The sequence below is a fragment of the Peromyscus eremicus genome, chromosome 10, assembly GCF_949786415.1.
Source record: "Peromyscus eremicus chromosome 10, PerEre_H2_v1, whole genome shotgun sequence".
Classification (NCBI taxonomy): Eukaryota; Metazoa; Chordata; class Mammalia; order Rodentia; family Cricetidae; genus Peromyscus; species Peromyscus eremicus.
The window spans coordinates 4,314,631-4,334,170 of NC_081426.1; positions in this window are offsets into that span (position 1 = coordinate 4,314,631).

Consider the following 19,540-nt stretch of genomic DNA (forward strand, 5'->3'; position numbering starts at 1 on the left):
AAGAAACCCATGGGAGTCTGCTTATCAGGTAAAAGGAATTTATTAGGAAAGAAAATTCACAAAAACAGAAAAAGAGAATTGTCACAAGGTCTTGATAGACTGAGTCAGAACTGACTGTTCTGTTGCCTGAGTCAGTTCCCACCACCCAAGCCCATGTGGGAGAGAAGAGAGTGGCATACATCCATTTCAGGTTTTAAGGGTACCCCAAGGCAACACCCTGGGGAAGGTACTTTAAGGTTATAGCTAGAACAGTTAGTTACCTGCTATATCTCAAGGGCCTGTACCTCAAGGTCATAGGTAAAACACATATCCACTACATGACTGTTCTGTGTTCCTTAAGCTTCTTGTACCATTTTAGACATGTTCTTCTTTAGGTTAGAGAAACCTTCTCTATGATTTTTTTAAAATAAATTTTCTGGGTGTTTGAGCTGTGATTCTTTTCCTTCTTCTATTCCTATTATTCTTAGGTTTGGTGGTTTTTTTGTGTCCCAGATTTCCAGGATGTTTGGTGTTAGGAGTTTTTAGATTTAACGTTTTCATTGACTAATGAATGTATTTCTTCTATTATATATTCAATGTCTGAGATTCTCTCTTTCATCTGGAATTCTGTTGATGATGCTTGCATTCATAGTTCCTGTTCTCCTACCCAGATTTTTCATTTCCTGAATTTCCTCAGTTTGTGTTTTTTATTGCTTCTATTTTAATTTTCATATCTTGAATAGTTTTCTCACCTGTTTGTTTTTTTTCTTGGCTTTTTTTTTTATTTTCTTAGGGGATTTGTTCATTTCCTCCATTGTTTTGGTTGTCTTTTTCTCCTTTTCTTCAAGGGAGATTTTCATTCTCTCTTTTAGGACCTCTATCATTATCATAAAGTTGGTTTTAAGGGTTTTTTTTCTTGTGCCTCAGCTGTGTTGGAATATTTAGGGCTTGCTATAGTGAGATGGCTGGGCGCTGGTAGTGACATATTGCCCTGGCTGTTATTCTTTGTGTTCTTACACTGACATTTAGGCATCTGGATTTGGAGTGATTGTATGTCTTGGTGCCAATTTCTATAGTTGTCTCTGTTGGATAGATAGTATCTTCCTTGATTTCTGTTTTCTCTCTTGTCTTCTATATCCTAGCTCCTGTGGTTGAGTAGAGGGTCTCCACCTGCATCTGGGGCTGGATGTCTGATGGCCTAGATGGCCTCTAGTCTAGCAGGTAGTTGCTGCCCGTGTTTGAGACCAAAGTTCTGGCTACATATGTGTGACCACTGAGTCTGTCTGGGGGTCCTATGGGGTTCAGATCCTGGGCTGGCTTCTAGTGGGGTAGAAGGCTTCTGCCTGTTTTTCAGAGTGTTGGCTTAGTCTCTGGGGTTCAGGATACTGCTATGGCCTCTGAGGATCAGGAATCTTCCTGGTCTATGATGGGGTGGAAAGCTTCTACCAAAGGTGTGGGCTGGGATATGGTGATAAGAAGAGAAGAGGCAGTTGGAATTATTCTGGGCAAGTGCAGGCAGACTGGGGGTCAATATTACTCAGGGTTCACGATGTTGGCCTGGCCCCTGGGGGAAGGTAAGGCTTTTACCAATCCTATGGGCTGGGATGTTGTGACAATTGGAAGGGTGATTGGGGTTATGTTGAGCAGGCATGGGTGGGGTGGGGCTCTGGTCTTACCTGGCCTTTGGGCAGTGAAGGCTTCCTCCAGAGATGTGGCCTGGAATCAGATTGCCTAGTTCTTATTTATGTATCTACTTTTTTTTTTTTTACTATTTTCTTTTTTTTTTTTTTAACTCGGATTCAAATACAAAGTCAAGAAAGTCACACCCCAGGTCTTGAAATCAGGCCCCTAGTCTCCAGCAGAGGACTTATGTATATAATAAAAAAAAAATAAGAGTACAGAAGATACCCTAGTTAACAAGACAGGCATAGTTCTAAAGGAGTAGATGTAGAAAACATGTCCTTTCTAACATAGACCTAAGGTGATGGCATAACAGAATTATCACCCACATTTGATCTTTAAAGAATTAATGGAATTTCTTGATAAGGAAACCACAGGTAATAAGACAGGTGGCTTTAACTGATCAGATATATTACAGAAGCAACACAAATCCAGGGATGTCAGAGAAAGACCTGTGTATGCATGTCAATGAAGTTGTGAATAACATAGCAAAAAATATGTAAATATGTGTTATCCAGATAGGAAAAACATCCTCGGTTAACACTTTTACTTAAAGAAAACACCAAATCACTGATGTTTTTTGAAAAAGTTCCATACAATCAAATTTCTATGTCACAAGGCAGTCCTAAAATTAGGTAATGATTAAATCTTGGTTAGAATCTGAGAGCTTATGTGTACTATCAAAAGAATATTTACAAAATATGTATATATTCTTACCTCTGGTAACTATGAATATGGTTGGTTGTTAAGGCTATTAATCAGAAATATTAGTAACCAGATGGGCTGATGAAATTTCAAGAGCCTTTAAAAATGGGAGCAGGTAAGTAAGTGTTAGAGTGACATAGAAATACTTGGTGTGCCGTTGTTGGCTTTGGAGATAGAAGAGGGTCACAGCCAAGTATTGGTACTCTCTCTTGAAGACTTAGGAGGCAAGATAATGTAGTCTTCTCTAGAATGTCCAAAAATGAAAAACCAACTTAAACTTAATTTCTTGAGATCCGTTTTGGTCTTCTAACCTTCAAAGATATAAGACAATATTTGTGCATTGTTTTAAGCTACTGTGTTTGGAGTAACGAGTTGTGTCAAAGAGAGGAAACTGGTATAGCACACAATCTTCTGGGCTTAGTTGTGACATTGGTACCCAACTCAACTTTCCATTTTCTCTACCATCATACAGAAATATCACATCATTTATCACTTAAGGAATTGAAATGATGTGTGTAAAGCATGTTGCTGGCAGGAAATAAGTCACAATAGGAAATGAGCATAATAGAAATAATAGTACTTGCCTATTATTGTGAAAATGAATTTAATTGCTAAGTTAACAAAACATAGAATAACCTTAGAAGAACATTGGTAAAGATTATCCACATTAGGTTAGTATGCGGGCACATCTGGGCAGGGGAATTGTCTTAATTTATATGGGAAGATCTAGACGACTATGTGTGGCTCTATACTTTAGTTGAGGAGTCCTGGACTCTAGAAAAGTGGAGAAATCAAGTAGAATGCAAAAAGCAAGCAAGTGTGTGTGACACATTAATTCTTACTCTGCTCTTGAACGAGGATATAACTAGCTTCCTCAGCTTCCTGTCCCATTGACTTCCCTCATGACAGGCAGTAATTTGGAATTGTAACCTAAAAATAAGCCCTTTATCCCTGGAGTTGCTTCTTATAAGGATATTGTATCAAAACAGACATGAAGCCAAACAGTTATCACCATTGTCATTTACAGTATTGTGAAATAAATAACGTGGGGTGAATACAAATCTTGAGTTATTATACTCATTAGAAATGATAGATTCTAAACAAAGGTAGTAGTGTTGGGGATAGCAAAGAGAAGGTGACTTGGCAAATATTTAAGGGAAGAATCAGAAAAGGTTGGCTGGTACTGAAAGTAAAACATATGAGGAATGCATTTGTTCTTCATTTTACATGATAGAATACATTGCACAAACATCAACTGCGTGTAATGACCCATGTCAATTCAAGCTGACAGCCATTTGAGAGACTGTCTCAAATGCACAGCCCTTCTCCACTTAATCAAAGCATGAAGATATTGAACACCTCTGTGCTGAGCTACAAGAGAAATAAATTCAGTACTAGACAAGCTCAACTACTCACTGCCCCTGCTCTGTATGATCCTCAGTAGCATCTTCAAATCTCTGTAACAGTAACATTAACTGCCTCTTCTTTCTGGTAATCTGATGTACCACATCTTTAGTAAATCCTTGACCACAATGTAGTCACAATGACTTGCAATTTATAGGTGTTCTATTCTAATAATTAAACTCTGTAAAAGATGTTTTTAGCTTGTTTCCAACAGGAGAGTTTCTTTGTTGCCATGGATTCTGGATCTACACTTTTTTTGTTAACTCTTGAACCTAATCCTCCCCTACCAAGTTACTGAAGTAGATATTTTTCTTTACTTTATTTCATTGTTAACAGACAAACACTTACATATTGAGAGCATATTTAGGCTGGCATCCTGACAAAAGGTACCACATGATCCAGTCTTTGGATCTCTTCTGGTTTTAATCCTTATAAATGATCTAGAGAAAGAAAATTAGTGTGAACCAGTTGGAATTGCTAACCAACAAAAACTGTAGGTCAGGAAAAAGTAGAGGAAGCTACAACCATACACAGGTGGAGTTCAACGTGCCCTGTAATTAAGTGGAATATGATAATCATAATATAATAGGGAGCCTTGTGAAGCACTCTACATGCTGGACATAAATGATTAAGAAACATGCAGTTCCATTCAAAAGAAACTCATGAATTTGGGGGCATAATTTTGGATCAGTCCATCATAAAGGGTATGAATTCTGTGAAGCTTCAATTAGGCCAGAGAAATGACAAGACCCACAAAAATGATTTACTTTTTTAAAAAAGTAGATTTATTTATTTAATTGTGTTGTGTTCTGGCTGAAGTTTCCCCCTCCCTCCTTTACTCCCAGTCCCCCTACCCCCCTTGTTCCCACCACCCAATCCGCTCCCCCTCCATTTCTGTTTAGGAAAGGGCAGGTCTCCCATGAGTATCAAAAAAAACATGCCACATCAAGTTGCAGTAAGACTAAGCACATTCCCATGTATTAAGGCTGGGCAAGGCAAGCCAGTATGAGGAATAGGGTCCAAAAAGCCAGTAAAAAAGTTGGAGACAGCCCTGGATTCCCCAAAAAGGACCAAGCTACACAATTGTAAAACATATGCAGGGTGCCTTCCTAGGTCAGTCCCATGCAGGATTTCTGGTGGTTGATTCAGTCTCTATGAGGCCCTCTGAGCCTAAGTTAGTTGATTCTATGAGTTTCCTTATGGTGTCCTTGACCACTCTGGCTCCTACAATCCTTTCTCCCTTTCTTCTGTCCCTCAACTGAGAAATGGATAAAGAAAATGTGGTACATTTACACAATAGAATATTACTCAGTTGTTAAAAACAAAGATGCCAGGAAATTTGAAGGCAAATGGGTGGAACTAGAAAAAAAATCATCCAGACCACTCACTCATAAGTGGACATTAGCTGTAAAATAAAGAATAACTATGCTATAATCCACAGACCCAGAGAGGCTAAGTAACAAGGAGGGTTCATGTGGGGACACCCAGATCTTTCTGCGAAGGGGAAATAGAAGACATTTCATGGGTGGACTGAGGGCAGGTGGGGATGAGAATATGAGTGATAAGAGTTTGAGAGAGGGGAGTGCTGAAAGAAATTACTGGAAAAAGGGAACATTTTGGGGTCAGATAAAAACCGGGCACAAGGGAATCCCCTAAGAATTTATAAGGATGACCCCAGTTAAGATTCCTAGCGATAGCCTGAACTGGCCATCTCCTGGGACTAGATTGGTGCCTAGCCCAATTGTCCTCAGACAGGGATCATCTAGTAACTAATGATTCTCTTTTAAGTAGATTTACATTTTAATTTATTTTAAATTATACTATATACAAAAATATACTATACAGCTGACAAAGGAAAAGAAATGGGATGTCAAGGCTGGCTTACAGAAACCCATAAAATAAAGTGGACTATGTGTTTTAGTGTGTGTACATGTATCTACATTGTGTGGAGTTATATAAAATTTGTTAAGCTTTAATGCATGTTCACACCTATATAATTACCACCTGAATTAGGTTGAATACCTACTTTCATTCATCAACTAATTGTGCATAAGCCACTTGAAAGTGAACCTCACAGTCAACTGTAGTTTTCATCTCTGGCTTCACAGAGAAGTATGGCAGGTCCTAGAATTTCACACATATAAATCAGCATTATATGCACTCTGTCATTGGCCATTGTTACTTCTGAGAAGCACTGGAAGAAGTATACATATCTCTCCATTCTTCCACTGATGGATATTTAGATTGTTTCTACTTTAGACTACTTACAAAGCTTCACTCAATTGTCTTGCATGTGCCTTTATTTTTAGAAGCATGCTTTAATGCATTTTAGGCATTTGTGAGAGAGCAGGGGTATTTTTAATATCATGAAAGAGAGCCAAATATGTTGTCATTACAGGCATTAATATTCCCACCAGCAAAGACTGTGATGACTATCAAAGACACTATCAGGTCATCCTTGCCAAATCTTTATTTTAAAGTGTACTATTTTGTGTGAAACAGTTCCTTATTTTTAGATTGGAATTGCATATTTATGAAGACTAAATATATTTAATGCCTTTCAAAAAGGCCTAAGGATACAGTTCTTCCTCTACTTTGGAATCTTATCATAAATATGTGCATCATATACATACAAATAATATAAACAAATTTAGGCATACATATATGTTATACACACATATATGCATAGGTTTACATGCATAGATTTGTCACATATATGTATCTACAAGACTGTAACTTATATTTTCATATTATAAATAATATCTATAAATAAAAGGGGTTTTACATACAATACACTTTCATTTCTTTTAAATTTAATGTATTGGGACACAGGGAGATAGATCAGTAGGCAAGAAGAACTTGCTATGCAAGAATGAGGATCAAAGTTTGAATTCCTGGGACAAATGTAAGTGGCTGGGCATGCCACAGCCTGCCTGTAATTTCATCATTGGCAAGCAGACATAGGTGGATCCTGAGAACTCATGGCTAGAGCCAGTAAGTTGAAATGACAGCTTTCCATTTCAGAGAGAGACCATTTATCAAGACAATGACAGGGAGCATTAGAGGAAGATCCCTGACATCCTATTCTGGTCTATTGTGTAACAGTTTCATCTGAGACTGAAACATTCCATCCTGTAGGAAAGTTTCTTAAGCCAGAAGGTAAATAACTCAGAACAGCTTCAGGAAGTCCCTGGAACTGAACAGATTTTCCAGTTCTCTACCTCCCCAAGACTGCTGAAAGTCACTTCCAGACAAACCAACTTGAAAAGAAGACTCTGAGACGATACTAACTTCCTGTAAGAAGCAGAAACCAGCTGAGCTGCCTGAAAGAGTTTTAGACCAATTGGGTTATTTGGAATAGACACTCTCCAACCTGTTGAGCTTCCTATAGGCTGTACAGTATGCTCCAGTTTCCCAGGTTTTGTGAGCTGTCACCTATGCTGGGATGGGTTTTGGTGATATAGCTGTTTTTGAGTCTTTTTTGCTCCTATAAGTAACCCTTCATCCATATTCCTGTAAGAAATCACAATAAAATTCATGGTTCACCAAGTTGGACTTTAATGGTATGCATACTTTGGATGGTCTGTTGTGTACTCCCTGAAGGGGACTCCCACACAATCTGGGGCTCCCTTCCAGATCATGGATTAGACACAAACCATACCCAAACACCTGTGTTCACAGAAAGATCCTTTATTAAGTGGGGAAGAAAAGTGACTGCTTTCTGATGCAGGCAGAAAAACAGCATCAAATGACCTTGCATGTGTCATTTTTAAGAGAAAAAAGGGAGGTCTGTGTTAGAATGGGCTAGGATGGGGTAATAAAGGAGATAGGGGATAAAGGAGAAGGGGAAGGGGAGAAGGAAAAGGGGGCAGGGATGTTTGTCCCAGAGGGACAAAGGACTTCCTCTGGATAGAGAAGAGACAGGTGTGGCACATAGGCAAATGGTGGTTTAAAAAGGTAAAGGGGGAAACCCCATGTTAGGATGAGGTGTTTAATTTTAATTGGGCATGTTAATTAGATGAACCAAATGGGACTTCTGATTGCTGGACTTTGGTAGTCAGCCACAGGAGGAAGAAATGGTCAAATAAGGGAATAGACCTTGGTTCTTAGCTTTAGGATTGTAGTCTAACAATTTTTAGCAAGACAGAGGGAATGGGGAGAAGGTCAAGGCCTGCCAGAGCCACATGTTCAGGTGGGCTAATGTCCCTTCACTCCCTATCTAGGGTGAGTAGACATGTGTGCTACGTCTCCCCATTAAGAGTCTTGTCACACAATGGGTTGCTGCATTTGTAGGCACAGGCATACACATTCATGTGCATGGACCATAAACACTGCACTTGCACACAGCCAGACACACAGACACAGACACAGACACACACACACACACACACACACACACACACACACACACACACACACACAGGTATATGTGTATATATTGTACTATCTTCTATAAGTGTCAAGTTTAATTTTTGTTTTTATTTATTTTATCTGAAAGTAAGCACCATTTGAGCTATGATATGAATCAAGGGTCAATCATTACTTTATGCTTTATTCCCTGTGTCTAACCAATTTCTCATCTATATCTTTTGAATAACTATTCATTCCTTTCTCTTGGTTTGCATAAATGACCATCTACTTCCAGGTCTTCTACTGTGACCATTCTCCATCTGACACCAATGGTATCTCTCTGAATGTGTTTGTTTCTGTGATGTAAACTTCCTACTTCAACATTATTCTCATATTCATAGATTGTTTTTCTGAGCAAATCTTAGCAATTGTCAAAATCTCTTTTGGTGCAGAGTGGATGCAGGTAGTGTAGGAGAGATGGCTCCATGGGAAAGAGCACTGGCTGCTCTTCCAGGTTTTATTCCCAGCAGCCACATGGTGACTAACAATCATCCAAAACTCCCGATCCAAGGTGCTGTGGATATCGCTCTGTATAAATAAAACACTGATTGGCAAGTAGCCAGGCAGGAAGTATAGGCAGGACAAGCAGAGAGGAGAATTCTGGGAACAGGAAGGCCAGGTCAGATGGACACTGCCAGCTGCAGCCATGAGAAGCCACATGTGAAGATGCCGGTAAGCCACGAGCCATGTGGCAAGGTATAGATTTATAGAAATGGGTTAATTTAAGTTGTAAGAACCAGATAGCTAGAATCCTGAGCCATTAGGCCAAACAGTTTAAATAATGTAAGCACGTGTGTGTTTATTTTATAAGTGGGCTGCCAGGGCTTGGCGGGACCAGAGAAAAAAACTCCAGCTACACCAAGGAATCAGATGCCCTTTTCTGGTCCCTGTGGGTACTGCATCCATGTGGTGCACAGACATGTAGGAAGAACATCCATATATAAAGTAAAGAAATAAAATAAGATAAACAAATCTCAAAACACCTGAATTTTATTGGGATTATATTGAATCTACAGATCAATTTATAGAAACAGAACTCATATAAATTTTTATATTTAATCTCAAACATGGGATATCCTATTTTAGCTTTATTTTCCTAGCAGTTATTTCTATAGATTTCCATGTAGAAATTATACATATATTAAAAAAACATATTCTGGGGATTTATCTTTTAAAATACTAGTGTGAAAAATGTTATAATTTCTTGTTTCATTTTATATTCCTGGGTGTTAGTCTTCTGAGGCTGCAATATGGAAATATCAAATACCCATTTAAACAATTAAAAGTTATTTTCTCAGAGTTTGAAAGTACAGAAGTTGAAATCAACATGTTGAATGTCATGCTACCTCAGATGGAACTAAGTAAAATTCTCCATTGCTTTATGGTTTCTGGAGCCTCTGGAATTCTTGACTGTGATGACGTCCCTCTGATCCTTGTCTCCACCTTCACTGGTTGTCCTTGCTGCATGTCTCTGTGTGTCCTCCCTTTACTTTCAAGGACACCGACCTGTGGACTCAGGGCTGCTCTAACACAAAATGACTCTGTAAATTAAAGACCTTTTTATTTTATTTTTTTTACAAGTAAGATCATTTTGTATAAATGGTGGTATGAATTTAAAGAGACACTGTTAAAACATTGTCTCCAATGCACAGGAACACAATTTCTTTTGTTTAATGAATGATCACTTATCCAAAAATCTCACTGAGTTCACATAGTACATTCTAGCATTGTCATGTGTTATACAGTTTTACACAAGTCTACGTATGAATCATTACTAAAACTTACATTCCAATCTGTACCATTTATTCCCCTCCATTTTCGTTCTCAAGGCACCATCTCAAGACAATGCTCAACAACAGTGACCATGACACCCCACTCCTTTATCCAGTTGCAAGTAGAAAGGCATTGTCATTCTCACCAAAAGCCTTTGTTTAATGAAGGAAGTTTCTTTACTGTGCAACTTCTCTGAAATTTCTTTCAATAAGTAGATTATACAAATTACTTTCAACTAATACATTGATAATAACTAATTATTTTTCTTATTGTTTTGTGTTTTGACAAACCAGTGTACAGTTTTGTACGTTTTTTGTATGTTTTTAACTCTCCATTTTGTTTATTTTTGCGCTGACATTTATTACTTCTTTCACTTTACTAACTTGGATTTGTTTGTTCTTATTTTCTAGTTTCTTGACTGATTGATTTGTTTTTGATGTAGATATTGATAGCTATAACAATCTCCCCAAGGATTAAATTTCCACATCTCACAGGCTTTGTTATTTTGTATATACATTTTCATTTGCTTCAAAAATATTTTAATTTTTCTTCCATTTTTTAATAAATTGGATATCAGAAAGTAATTTGCATGATGAATAAACCACAAAAAGAAAATTATAGACCAATCTACTTGATGATCATAAATGCAAAAAATAATATACTTGCAAACTAAATTTAGAATGCATCAAAAGGTCATTCCCTATGATCAAGTTGGCTGCTTTCTATAGATACAGTGATGGTTCATCAAATTAATAAACATAATTTAAACAAATAAAGGAACTCAAGATCAGAAATCACATGATAGTTTCAATAAATTCATTAAAAGTCTTTGGCAAAATACAGCATCTCTTCATAAGAACTGTACAAAAAATAAGGATAAAGGGAATATAGCTCAACATATAAAGATTATATGTATTGAATCCATAGTCATCATTATTATGCTAAATAGAGGAAAACTAAGAAGCATTTCTACTAAAATTAGGAACAAGACCAGGTGTTCACAATCCTCACCCCTCTTCAATACATTCAACAGTAAGTAATTCAAATTGCTTTTGGTCATGGTGTACCCTTGCCGGGGACCAGCCTCAGCAGTTGTGAGGGTCTTGAAGGGCAGGGATGTCTGACAGGTGCAAGAAAAGACTCGGACACATGAATTGGTGCAAGCTGACGAATCCTATCAGATTTGGAGATGTGCGTCTTCTCTGCCTTCTCCCGATCTGACTCAACCCCAGTCTTTCATTGTAATACTACAAGGAAATAGGGGATGGGAAAATTCAACAGGTGATTGGGTTCTTCACAATTGTTTCAAAAGTCCTTTTTGTAAATCAGCAAAGTGTACCCTGTGCCCCTTGATTGCACATATAAGTTCCCAGGAAGAAAGCCAAAGCATACCAGCTTATTCTTTCGCAGGTTAATAATTATCAGAACATCTGAGGTTATCATCCCAGAGGCCATCTACTTGTGGTTTTTTAGAAAGCACAGAAATACAAGCAATGGTTTAAGGTACCAGACTGCCAGCTTCCTCTCAGCTTAAGTCCTTCTTCATCACTCTGTAATTTGTCAAGTTGTCTTTTAACTAGTTCTGGACAACTCTTGTCTTTTATCCCTTCTACATGTCACTCCATCTACAGTTTTCTGCCACTAGCCTTCTGGGTTTTTCCCATGACCTGAATAACAGCTTTAACTCCTGCCATTGTCACAATCTCAATATCATTTCTAATTTCATGGAAACCACCACAAGAGAGAGAAAGAAAATCATAAAGACAAATAGAGTAGGAGGATTATAATAACTAATAACAGTTGGATGGGTGAGAACATGACATGCATACGCCATAAAGTCTGCCATCAGGACACAAGGGTTATTTTCTCCCTAGTTGTTTATGTTAAGATATTTATCATTAAACTGCTGTAAATTGCATTTAGGGCAGGCTTAGTAAAATATCTGGTGGGGCAGGCCCGGAGAGATCGATGTCCTTATTCTCGTATACCTCCAGCACAGATTCCACTGGCAACACATCAGACTTTTCATACGCTGTCTCTGGCACACCCTGTCTCTAAATAGGTAAATAAGTAAATAAATATTTCAGAAAATGTGAAGGCTTATTAGATATTAGAAAAATGAAAACCAGACATAGTGGCTCATGTCTTTAATCTCAGCACTTGAAAGACAGAGGCATGTAGATCTCTGTATGTTTGAGGCTAGTCTGATCTACATAGCAAGTTACAGGACATCCAGGTTTGCATAGTGAAAGCCTGTCTCAAAAAAAAAGAAAAGAAAAAGAAAGGAAGAAAATCAAAAGTACTTTGAGATTCAATCTCATTCTATTCAGAATAGCTATCACCAAGAAAACAAATGCTGACAAGAATGTGGGGAACAGGGAACCCTTATTCAGTTTTGGTGCAAATATAGGTTGGTATAACCACTGTGAAAATCAGTGTAGAAGCTTCTCAGAAAGATAAAATAACTCCATGTGATCCAGCTATACCATTTCTGAAAGGACCCCATACCTGGCAACAGAGATAATTGTACACCACATTCATTGTGGCTCTTTTTATAGTATCTAGGAAATTGAATCAGCCTAGATGTTCATCAGCTGATATACAGATAATGAAAATGTGGTGCATATACTGAATGAATTTTTTGTCAGCTGTAAAAATAAGAAATTTTGGGAAAAAATGGATGGCACTGGGAAAATGTTGTATTGAATGAGGAAACCCAGGCCTAGAAAGACAAATACCATATAATTCTGTGTTATATGCAAATCATAAGTTTAGATTTATAGATTTTTGTATTTAATTTGTACTGAGTGTCAGTAAACACAAACTCTGAAACATCTCAGTACTTTCCAAAAATGAGTTCAAATTACCCAGTCATACTTGCACAATCTTTAAGACAACCACAGCTTGTTTCTGAGAATAACAACTCATGTTTAATCCTTTTTCCTTTTTTTAGAAAAAGTTGAATGATTGGTTTTCATCTGCCTTAAGATTACTGAGTTTTCATGTTGTCCATCCTAGTCATTTAATTTTAGACACTATATTTTTTATTTCAGCAATTTATAATTGACTCTCTTTTATAATTTCTTTATGTTTATCTTTTGACATTTTAGCCCCTTTTAAAATTGAAATCTATTTCTATTTAAAGATAAGAATTTTATCTCATATTTTCTTTATAAATTTCTTCCTCTTCCTTTTATAAGCATGGACTCTCAAGAAATGTGTTCATCTTCTTAGACTTCTACTATTTTATTCATTCATTCTTTCTGAAACAATCTTATTCTGATCATTATACCCATACAAACTAAGGGCATATGCCTATCTGCTCATTATACCTACTGTGCTTAACATTTCTATTGTTGAATCCTGTGCTCCAGTATTCCTATTGTTGTCTCCTCTTTTTGGTTAATGTTTCTCTATTTAATTTAACTATTATGGTTGCTTTTAGTACTACTTCTATAGGTTCCAGTATTTCTACTGTCAATAATTCTCCCTATCACTGCAAATGAAAGCCATTATAGAAAATTAGTATCTGTGAAGAGGTAGTTTTTAACTCAACTATATCAGCCCAAGTGGTTTGTTACAGGGTGGAGACATCCATTTCTAATTGTTTAGCCTAACTTCATACTGTAGCAAGATTACAAGAGAAAAAGTCAGGGTGTGAGAATCCTGCCATAAAGCATAAGGGAAGACATGCCTGTAGCTAGAGTTTTCCTGCCTTGCCCACAGTCAGGACAAATCTTTGTCACCTGCCAGTCCTACAGCTTCTCAGACCCAACCAAGTAAACACAGAGACTTATATTGGTTACAAACTATATGGCCGTGGCAGGCTTCTTGCTAACTGTTCTTACAGTTTAAATTAATCCATTTCCATAAATCTATACCTTGCTACATGGCTCGTGGCTTACCGGGATCTTCACATGCGGCTTGTCATGGTGGCAGCTGGAGGTGTCTCCCTCACCCAGCTTCCTGTTCTCTCAATTCTCCTCTCTGTTAGTACCGCCTATACTTCCTGCCTGGCCACTGGCCAATCAGTGATTTATTTATTGACCAATCAGCAACACATTTGACGTACAGACCATCCCACAGCACATGCCCCTCCCTCAACACAGGAGAAGAAGAATTTAAAGAGTATTTCTACAATTTATTCTCTTGCTACCTTCCCAATAACCTTCCACACAAGACCCTAAAACATTCAATACACTCACCCTGTCCAAGAGAGCTTTCTTCTCTTAACAGAACTTTTGCTGCTAGTCATAAAATAGTTTCTCAATTTACTTATTTGCATCTGTAATTTCTTTAGGATGGAGTTGAGGGGTAAAAAATAACTACCTGTTTCAAATATTTTTTTCTGACAAGTATCATATATCTTTCTTTGCATATCTTTGCACTAAAACTAACATATTTCCTGGAGTATAGAAGACACATAGAGCTTCTCAGTCAGTAAATTCAGTAATATGCCTTTTTTCATTTTGTTTCTCAGGTGATTTCGCCTCCTGAGATTTGTGATACTCTTTCTTCTTCTGACTTTTTTATTTTTTTCCCCAGTAAAGCTAAGCTTCCTTCAAGCCTAACACATAATTTCTAAGGTAGATCCCATAAATTTTGCTCATATTATGCCTGCCATGCTGCGTTTACAGCACAAGATTTACTGTGTTTACCCCACGAGCTCATAGGGAGAAATGAATGGCTTCAGCAGCAGAGAATGGGATTTTGATCAATTCAGTTGGTTGATTGCTTATGTTAAGATATTTATTATTAAACTGCTGTAAATTGCATTTAGGGCAAAAGGATAAATTATTTTTGCTGTATTTGTGTATGTATGCATGTGAGGGACACAGCTGATGAAAGACATATGGTTAACATGTCTCTTTCTTGCAATTTAGTTTTCTCAGAATAAATGTAGTTAATATAATATTTCAGAGTGCCATAACTTGTCTGTAGTTTCTAATATAAAATATTGATGCAACTGAAAATGTTAATGCATGTGATATTAATGAATAATAATTTGAAACACCTATGTACCCAAATTAAGAGGTTTAGGTAAAAACATAAAGAAGTAAAATTATTGTCAATTGAAAGTAATTTAATTTATGCATGACATACCTGAAAGACCCTGGAAATCTCTTTAAACTAAATACTCTCAGTAAAGACATGAGATATAAAATCAACATGCAGAATTCAGAAATGTTCCTAAATTCTAATGAAAATCATACTGAGAAAGAAATCAAGAAAATAATCCCATTCACAATAGACCAAAATTAATTAATTAACAATAATTGAATACCAAAAATAATAGATAAATATATACACAGTATAACCACCAACTGAAGATAGAGCCTACATTATAGAGAAAACCCTTGCTAACTAGACATCTGATCTGTTCAGAATACATGAAGACTTCAAAATCTAAATATTCAAAACACAAACAAGCCTCTACAAATGAACTAATAACATGGCAAGTGCAAAAACATGAATCACAATAGGACAGTAAACATATGGTTAAAATTGTTTATATCCTTAGCCATCGGTGAAAAGCAAGTTAAAACTACACTCCAGTTCCATCTCTTCTCAGTCAGAGGTGCTATATCAAGAAGCAAACCACAGCAAAAGTTAGTGGGTAAGGGTACTGGGAAAAGGGACTACCCACATGCTGCTGGTGGAAATGTATGCTGGCCCAGGATCTGTGAGATTCAGTATGGAGGAAGCTCAATAAACTCAAAGTAGCCCGACCCTAGGTATAAGCCCAGTACCTCTAAGTAAACATATTGCTGAGATACTTGCTGATTTAGAGTTTCTATTTCTGTGATAGACACCATGACCAAAAGTAACTTGGGGAGGAAAGGGTGTATTTCAGATTACCACTCTCATGTCAGACTTCATTACTGAGGGAAATCAAGGAAGGAACTCAAGGCAGAACCTGGATGTAGGAACTGAAGTAGAGGCCATGGAAGGATGTTGCTTACTGGATTGCTCACTCCTAGCTGTCTCAGTCTGCTTGCTGTGTTAGAGCACCTAGGACCACCCACCAAGAGGTGGCACTTCCCACAGGGAGCTGGGCCCTGCCAGTGCAGCATCCTGACCTATGTGCCATAGGTTTGCTAACAGGCAAATCATAGGAGGCATCTTTTTTTTCAGTTAAGTTTCTTTCCTTCCAAATGATTCTAGCTTGTGTTCAAATTGAAATAAAACTAGCCAGCACATTTTCACATATGCCTTTATTCTTCACAATCCAAGTTATGGATTCATCTTCAGTGTCCATCAATGGATAAATATATAAAATATGGTACAATGGAACGCATAATGAAATTTTATTTGGCCATAAGGAGGGATATGATGCAATTTCCTAGATATAATGATGGATGCAACTGGATATAGTCATTTTAAAGAAAACCAGTTGAACTCACAAAAGTAAACATTACATTTTTTCTACTTGTGGCTTCTATATCATATATAGATACATAAAAAAAGATGTGTATAGGTGAAATGGGAAAGAAGGAGCCGAGTGAAAGGGTCAAGAGGGACTGAGGAAAAGGGAGAGGGTAGAGAAGCTATGATCACAGCACATGTTATATTTGAATACATTATCTTAAGCCATCACTATAGCACAATGAACACCTACCAACAATTTTTTATGATAAAAATGGCAGGAAATTTCAAACCTTAAATACTTCATATCTTATCACTTCTAAATTCATCTATTCACTTCCCCTACTGTATGTGTTAACTAGTATTCTAAATTCAATGTCAGTCAATTCGTTGTTTTATTTTATTTTATATATATCTGTGTGTGTGTGTGGGTGTGTGTGTGTATCTCCACTCCTAAACAACACTTAATTTTCCCATTCATAAAAGTATGAGTTAATTAAGTCTATTTTAATATTGTAAGTATCCTTGGATAAATTTCATTCCTAGCTTAATACTATAATTTTAATTTACATTAATGCAAGTAGTTTCACATTTTCATATTTACTAAAATAAGCTTTTGCTTCTGTAAACACGGTATTTAATCATTGGTCCTCCATACGCCATTTTTTATTTGTCTTTGGCTAATAGGAGCAAAACTAGCAAAACTATTATAAATATTCAGTTCTGTGTCTCCCACAAAACAAGATTTTCTATAGCAAGAATCCCTTGATTATAAATATCTACATGTTTCACTTTATTAGGAAACACCAACTGTTAAGCAGTTATTTCCTGATTTTTGGTTTCACTTTATGATTTTCTCAAGTTAGATCACCTGTCTTTATAATTTATGGTGTTCTTCATCATGAATGACTTAAATAAATCATCAAAGCAGAACTCACTTCTTATCACTCTTTATCACTTATACTATTCCCAAATCAAAGTTCTGTCAAAGAGAAGTATTATATAATTAGACATGGTTCCATAAATCAATGAAAGACTAATTTGATCAATTTGGCTTTCTTTATCACAAAGATCCCTCACTGCTAAATTTATTCAACCATAGCAAATGATTCTGATAACACACACAGAGATAAATTTAGCCCACAAATATGCTGAAGTGCTTTAATCACATCTCTTTCCCATGGCTTCATAGATATCTGGTTTCTATAAAAAAGACCAGAAGTCTTTTCTTTTTTATATGTGTGCCATACCATAGTTTTGTTTATTGCTTTTGTCACTAAAGGATGATATCTGCCTGAAACGAATTTTTTTTTCACTTAGAAATTTATCATTTCCTGGAGAAAATGACTATATGAAGATAAGATTCCTTTCACACATTCATTAAAAAATCTACAAAATTGTATTCTTGTCTACTTTTTAAATTACACGCATAAAATGTGCTTTTCTGAATATTATTTGTTTCATAATATAGAATATTAATGCCATACTTGCCTTAGCACATAAATCATTCAGTTGTGTCTCAATTAGACACTTTCTTAAGTGAAAACATAGAGAATGATTTGATATATACATATATGTACACATTGATTAACATCAAGTTACACATTTTTATCTGTATAATTATGTTTTTTCTTTTCTATCCTATTGAATGTTTTAGTTTCAACTCTGTTCACATTCATAGTCTTAGAGTGTGCCTTCTTGTATTTGGCCATTAGTAGATGCTTTATGAAGTATGACCATACACCCAAATATAGACTCTCTATAACAGAGAATTCCCTACTTTGCTTCTCTGTTGCTGGGATAAAACACTGACAAAAAGTGATTTGGAAAGGAAAGGTTTTATTATCTGTTACTTTCAGGTCTATTACTAGGGAGATCAGACAGGAAGCTAAAAGCAGGAACTGTAGCAGAGCCATTGACAAACACTGTTTACTGGATTGATTCTGCTGTTTTGCTCAACTTGCTTTCTTTAACAGCCCAAGCTCTCATGCCTAGGGATGGCATTGCCCACAATGGGCACATCAATCATAATCAAGAAAATGTCCCACAGACATGCCCACAGGTCAATCTGGTAGAGGCAATTACTCGATTGAGATTACCTTATACCATGTGACTACAATTTATCACAAGTTGCCAAAAACTAACCAGCACACAGAGTCCACAAAATGCATCAGTTAGATCTACGTGTTTTTGTAAATGAAGTTTTGTTGGAACACAGCCATGACACCCATTAACACATTGCCTATGGATGATTTTGCATTTTAAGATAGAGATTAGAACAAAGACACAGGCCATATAACCCAAAAGGTCTGAAACATTTAGAGAAGCTGCTGAGGCCTGTACTAGTACATCAGGAACTGCCACATGATTTCCCATAACCCTTTGAGAAAAAGAAAACACACAAAATGCAGCTGTTCCAAAATTTCTTTCTCATTTTTGTTGTAGTTTTTAAATCTCCTTTCTCCAATTAATTATGCAATTCTGCATGGTACAATGTCCTTCCTAAAAGCAAATGGGTAGTTTTGCCTCATGCATTTTTTGTCTGATTGATAATTGTTTCCATGATTACATGAAATGTGATAGTAATATGAAACTATTCATTGGGTATTCCAATATTTTTCCTTTCTGGTCATATGAAAGGAATATACTTCTTTATTCATTTTTCAAAAAAGTTATAGTAATGTAGCTTACATTGCCCAAGACAACATGAGCAGAAGTGAGCTTTTTTTCCTAGACAGTTCTAGCATCAATGCAAAGTAAACAACTATAATCTTTACCACATTTTGAACTTTGGTCATAACTCTTTTTAGCTCAAGCCCTGTAGGAAATAAATTTTGTTGTTTTAAAACACTGAGATTTGAAGACTATACAGGAGCACTAGGAGAAAACACCAAGCCTATTTTAATTGGCACATAAATTGTTACAAACTTTGGGGACTCTATCTTTACAAAGAATTGTAGGTGGTAAAAATGGTTTTAAAGAATGGGATTGTGGTAGTTAGTAATACCCAGTTACAAAATACCTTATAAAATCTAAAGTAGCCTCCAGTTATCCTAGATTTTATAAGATCTAAATCTAAATATATGTAAAGTAACTGGAAATGCAAATGAATAAACAGATTTTTAGCTTTAAGTGAGAATAAAACAACAGGTTATTGACTTTGCTCTTGGTTACAAACTAGAACTTAAATGGTTAAGCCCTATTGCTGAAGATTTTGCGCACT